Genomic DNA, 6,204 nt, shown 5'->3' on the forward strand with positions numbered 1-6,204 from the left:
TTAAGCCAAAGGAAAGAGAATTTTTTAATGTCATACAGCATGGGAACATGTCTCCATTTTTATTTACAAACTTGTAAAAACCCTTTTATTACAGTTCCAGTTCAATTAAAATCATTATTATACTCATCCATTGACTTCTAAGGAAAAGCCAAGCATGTTCCCTATGCGTATTTCTGTTACAGTGCGCAGAATTGTAACAGCCAGAAAATATTAGTATTGACCTGACAAAGTGCTCTTTGTTTGAGTTACATTGTATCAGACCAGCAAGACAGTTAACTTGCACGTCTTTCTTGTTATTTTAACAGCTTGACTGAGAAAGTGACTATAGAGGAAAACTTTGCAGAGCAGAGGCCCCTTTTAATTTTTTTTAAGCATTTGTGCCCAAGCTTCAGCCAAAAAGGCTTTCCTAGAGCGCTTACATACATTCAGTTAAAACAAGACAGTCCCTGCCCACAGGTTTACAATCTAAAACACACAACACCAAAAGGGAAAGGGAAGGAAGGCCCTTTTTGTGATCACAATTCCCATAGTTCCAATAAGTTTGTACAAAGGCCTGCCATAAGCGTTATGTGACCATTAAATTGCCCACTCAACATGTTACAGCTATTATCACGGGATCCACAGGAAAAGTACCGGTAAATATTTCTTGTCAGCTTCCTGGACAGGGTCTTGGGGTGGTGGTTCCCCCCCCCCCCGGTAGAATGAAATCAGTGGATTTCCAGAATAAGAATGATTATGGCTAATAGGGAGTTATTGCAGTATATCTTTGCTCCCCTATTGTCTAGGAGCAAGGCCATTATGCTGCCAGTATGTTGTGGTGTATGCGATGTATATCTAAAAATTGGGCCCAACTTTCCTAAAGCTGTGCCGCAACGAGTTTCCCTCAATCCAGGAAGCAACTTTCAAACTTTCCTAAATGTAACCTTAAGGAAACAAAGCCCACTGTTCATCTGGAAGTGCTCACTCTCCTCTTCAGCCCTGAAGAAGATCAAAGGAACAGGAAGAAAGGAAGTTCACATGGCGTAGGGAAAAGTTCCTTTGTAATCAAGAAGCCTGCAAAAAAGATTGCCCAAATGACCCTCAATTTAGACAATTTAAGGGCTAGATTAAGCACTTTGTAGCGCATACCAAGGCAACCATGCAGCAAACCTTTCTCTGGCTCTTTATGGGCCCTAGAAAAGCTGCTGTTCCTCTATCCATAGAATACCTTCTAGCAGAATTAAGCATAGCAATGCCATAGCCCAGACGAGTGAGCCCAGACGTTTATATTTTAAGGATGTAAAGTGAGTATTTGAAATTGTAAAACAGAAAAAAATTATAGAGAGAGAGAATATGAGGGAAAGAATCCGCCATAAAATGGTTTTCTTTTCATTACAGCATTTTTCAGTGATTTTTTTTTAACGCAGCTGGTGAAGAGGCTTTGAGCTGGTGTTGAGCTAGGAGGAAACTGGAAGCAGAATAAAGCTCTTTATCCAGGAATGGGGAGCTTGTGACCCTCCAAGTTTGACCCTTTCACTCTCTTCAGCCCCAACTAGTATGACCAACCGTCAGCGGTGATGAGAGCTGTAGCCCAGCAATATCTGGGGAGGCACAGCTTCCCCATCTCTGATTTAGATCCAGTGTTCCAGTATATTTCTCTACTGCAAATGAAGTTTTTTTGTTGTTGTATGTCACAAGGACTTCCATTTAATTTGTACCCTAGGACTCCTACCAGCTTTAATCTGGCCCAATTTAAAATGTGGATCTTGCAGCCATTATGTTTATTGCATGGCAGGAAGGCGATTGTCACACAGTCTTTTAATCCAATCAAAACTGTGCTGGCTCAGAATGAGGCTGATCATTTATAATACACATCACTCACTTTGAAATGGGTTGTTTCAATTCTTCATCATGATGTTTTGTTGTTAAATGGCAGTAAACCACATGCTATGTTCATCCTCGCCTCCCTGAAACAGCCTCCTTCCTGAGATTCAGACAGAATAAATGGCTAACAATTGTTTCTTTCTCTTTAAATCATTTACTCAGTCTAAATCTTTCTCTGCCTTGCTGCAAACTTCCTTTCTCTTCCTTGGAAACTGAAGTTTGCTGATCAACTGTCTCTTAATCCTTCCTTTTCTTTCTCCCTTCCTTCATGGGAATCCTTCAGTAATTAACCAGTAAGTGACATGATTTCTAGTGAAACTCTGGCCCCATGTCCATTGCTCTCTTGAGTATCATGTCAGCATTCTGCTGTCATGACTACATAGTAACCCCATTATTCACACTTGGCTCTTTCGTGCTTTAGTTAAAAATGTGTTATTCTGACTGCTCTACCAGACAAGACAGGAGCTTGTTCTCCAGAATAGAACCAGAATTACAGTGGGAAACAGTTTCCCCTAGTACTTTCAGCTAAATCCTTAGTCATTCGTGTTACTACCAGAACACGGAGAAGTAGGCAGACATGCTTAGAGAAAAGAATCCCAAGCAGAAGAAGTAACATATAATGGACAGCCACTGAATATCTAAAGGAAAATTCTTTTACAGACTGTCCTTTCAACTGTTCACTTGAGAAGTGCAGAGTTAAATACCTTCCAAACAAAGGGCAGTGATTGAAGACTTTAAAAAAAGTATAAAAGACACAATGTACCATTCCATGCAACCCTGTTTTTAAACCTGAAATACTATGGGAACCCCTTTTTAACACTTTATTTTCTTACTCTTTTTTTTTTTAAAAAAAGGAATGTATTGCAAAAATGCAAACCCAAAGGCTTAAAAGGTGCCCCATGCTATAATTTGTAGGGGAGTCAGAGGTTTAACAATTGAGTTAAAGGGAACTTATCCCTAAGAAAATGTGTTAACTAATTAGCAGTATAACTTAACAAAATACTTTTTTTGTGGTAGTCGGGTCATGACACTGGATCAGTTTCACAATGTTTTTGGTGCAACTATTTTCTCCCCGGCCCTCATCAAAAGACACGGTGGTTTCCTTCTGCATTTGGAAGAAGGTATTGCAAGTATTTACTATGCACATTATGTATGACCAAGGTGGCGTTGGTGAACAGCAGCTGTTAGCACCACCTGTTAAACATGACAGTGACCAATAGACTTGAAATAGAGGAAATGTGTGACTTATTATGGGTGACATCCAACTTAGTCTTACTCATAGTAGACCAATTGAGATCACTGTATCTACTCCCAGTAGATATTTGGTTGTACAGCACTTTATATTTATATCCCAAGAGTTCAGGAAGCCTCAAAAGCTTTAAAACAGGACTTAAATGCGAAAATTTGCAACCATTAGCTAAGTAGAAACTGCACTTAATTCTTTCGCTTTCTTTTTTTTACTTGATCATTCAGACCTACTAAGATGGCCTTTATTGCAATATCAGCTGTACAAAACCTATGAAGGTCAAGGACACCTGGAGAGGCAATCGCAGCAACTGCTTCTCCTCTCTTTTGGAATTTCGCCAAAGCTCAAGCATTTTCCAAAAGCAATGCCAGCCCTTTTTCATTTGGACGGGCATTTGGTGGCTGGGAGTTAAGCCAACAGGGAGTTATTTTAAAAGTGGCTATGTTTTTATTTTATGTCCTTACTTTTTTTCTGTTGTAGAAATGCTACCTGCTCTGATACTTTACAACACTGTGAGATACCTAGAAACATTACAAATAGAATTATTGTTATATCCTGGTTGCTGATGCCATACTGGAATTTTCCTTGAGTCTAAAGACCCAGCTGGTTTTGCCTACCTTAGTCTAAAGATGGTTAGCTAACAACGGTTACTCCCATGTACACATTTATAAATTTTCATTTATCACAAAGTTTGCAATATCTGCTTACTTTTGGGGGGTAATGCCCTTGAACATATAAAACAGTAAATAAATACTCAACAATAATTTGTGGGAAAATACTATTGGTTGTTTCCAATAGTGGCTTTGTGATAATAAAATGGTTCAACTGATGCAAGGTTGAGGAACTCTATTTTCACTAATTGTAACTACCAATTGCAACCTTCAACCTTCTGTTTATGCCTTATTGCAGGGGTAGGCAACCTGAGGCCCAGGGGCCAGGTGTGGCCCAATCACCTTCTCAATCCGGCCCCTGGAAGGTCCGGGAATCAGTGTGTTTTTACATGAGTAGAATGTGTGCTTTTATTTAAAATGCATCTCTGGGTTATTTGTGGGGCATAGGAATTCATTCATTTCCCCCCCAAAATACAGTCCAGCCCACCACATGGTCTGAGGGATGGTGGACCACGGCTGAAAAAGGTTGCTGACCTCTGCCTTATCAAATCCCCTTCTGCTCCAGAGGGTCTCCCAACCACCAGGAGCAGATTTTGGGAGACCCAAAGGGCTGCGCTGGGTAAAAATTGTGAGTAAAACCCAAGTGCCTTGCCTAACACAGGAAGCGTATTTGCTAGCTGGAAGCTATCATTGGATGCAATTCTCTAATTCTGCCTGTTTAAATATTTATCTGTTCCCTTAAAGTTTGCTCATGTGCAAGCATGAGCACTGCTAGCCTCATTGTAAGGTATCTGGCCTATTCCAACCCAAGTGGTAAAATGTTTGGCACTAATTTTTCTATCTGATGAAAGAGTCTTATGGACAGCTTGTGCCGCAATAAGTCGTCTAGTCTTGAAGGTGCAGCAGTATTTTTTCTTTTACAAATGTTTAGATTTCTTAATAAATAACATACAAGTTTTGTTATCAATTTTATTTTGAAAAGGTTGCCTGATTGCTAGCCCACAGCCTTTAACATCCAACAGTTGCATTGTTTTTAATGGGAATAGACAGCTGGGCACAGCAGCTCAAGCCTAATAATATATACTCTAAAGTCCCAACGTTTACGAAACTCCAGCCATTGTGAAAGGAAAATAGATGGATCATTTATTTATTAATCTACCCAATTTATGCCTGAAGGCTCTAGGTAAGCAACAATTTGTTGACCCTGCAAACGAAGAACTAAATGTTTATATAAGTAGGTAGATCCCTATTCACGTCTACCAAATGTTTGTAGTTTACACATCTCCGCTAAGAACTAGTTCTGATTGAGCTTTTATGGGCAACAGCCTATTTTCTCATATGAGCACAGATTAAGGAGGTGGTGCTCACTTCTGTAGGATTCAGTGGAAAGTAAAACAGCAACTAAAGAGGCCAGATATGCAACATGTCAAGGGCGTGCATTTTCTTTTATCCCCACCTTCTTTCAAGCCAGAGAAGGCTGGAAGCGAAAGTAGAGAAGGGCTGACTTCCAGAGATGTTTCCCATGCTTTGTTTTCGCTCACTCTTATGTTTGTAACCTTTCTCTAACAAAGTTTTTATAGGGGAAGGCCAAGATACAAATACGTTAAAATTTTAAAAATCCCAATCAAAAGCAGAAACTAGTATGTATGACTGTTCTCAGTTAAGCTCCTAAAATTTTATGTATAGCTCCCCAGCCCTTTAACTACCTGTTATCGAACTACTGTATAAAGGATAAGTAGCATTTTGAGGAGAGATGGGCCGCAATCCTTCTGCCGTTTTCAGTGGTCTTGCTTGCCAATGAGCAACACGATCCGAATAAAGAATGGCAAAGTCACAACCAACAGTCCGGTACTGCTGATCGCCACCCGAGGCTGCTTTCTTCCCAATAACCGAAGGCGAAAGTTAAAAATACTGGAAAGGGGGGGGGGGATGTGCGCCTGTTTTGCTTCTCCATTTTTCCTAAAAAATTACTGTTTTAGAGCTCATCCACCTCTTACGTAGGGTAAGTGAGATAATAACACGAAGGACGTCGCGGCTTCCTCACGGCACTGGTCAGCCAAGGGCTCCCCTCGCATCTCGGCCCACGGGGCTCGCCTCGGCCATCTCCCCACTGAGGGAAAAGGCAGCTGACGTCATGCGCGGCTTCGGCCTGTGGGCTAAATGGCTCCCAAGGGACGGAGCCTTTTGCCGACGACGCCCCACCCGCCACCTCGAGCACCCCTTCCACCTCCGAGTCCCTCCAGACCAAACTGAAGGAAGCGGCAAAGAGCGTCCGAAGAGAGGTGCGTGGCGCCCCCCGCCCACTTCATGAGTATTCATAAGCATGCTGCGGCCGCGCGCAGAGGCCCGAGAGGGCGGCACCTTTGCCACCGCCCCGCCCCTTCACCGAGGCGTGCGTCGCGGTGGGCGTATCTAAAAACACGACGTGCCCCGCTCCCTCGCTGAATATTGATGAGACGCCTGGTGCAGCGCGGTGGCGTCCGG

The 6,204-nt window shown here is 42.0% G+C and overlaps 1 long non-coding RNA gene across 1 annotated transcript; it reads right to left on the reverse strand.

Moving 5' to 3' along the window:
* Positions 1-6,100, reverse strand: LOC309530787. Its single transcript, XR_014218889.1, has 2 exons — positions 5,427-6,100; positions 1-1,053 (listed from the first exon to the last, which is right to left on the reverse strand). It is a non-coding gene; the product is annotated as an uncharacterized lncRNA (long non-coding RNA).
* Positions 6,101-6,204: the final 104 nt, after the last annotated feature.

The sequence above is a fragment of the Podarcis vaucheri genome (assembly GCF_965113315.1).
Source record: "Podarcis vaucheri genome assembly, chromosome: 4".
NCBI lineage: Eukaryota > Metazoa > Chordata > Lepidosauria > Squamata > Lacertidae > Podarcis > Podarcis vaucheri.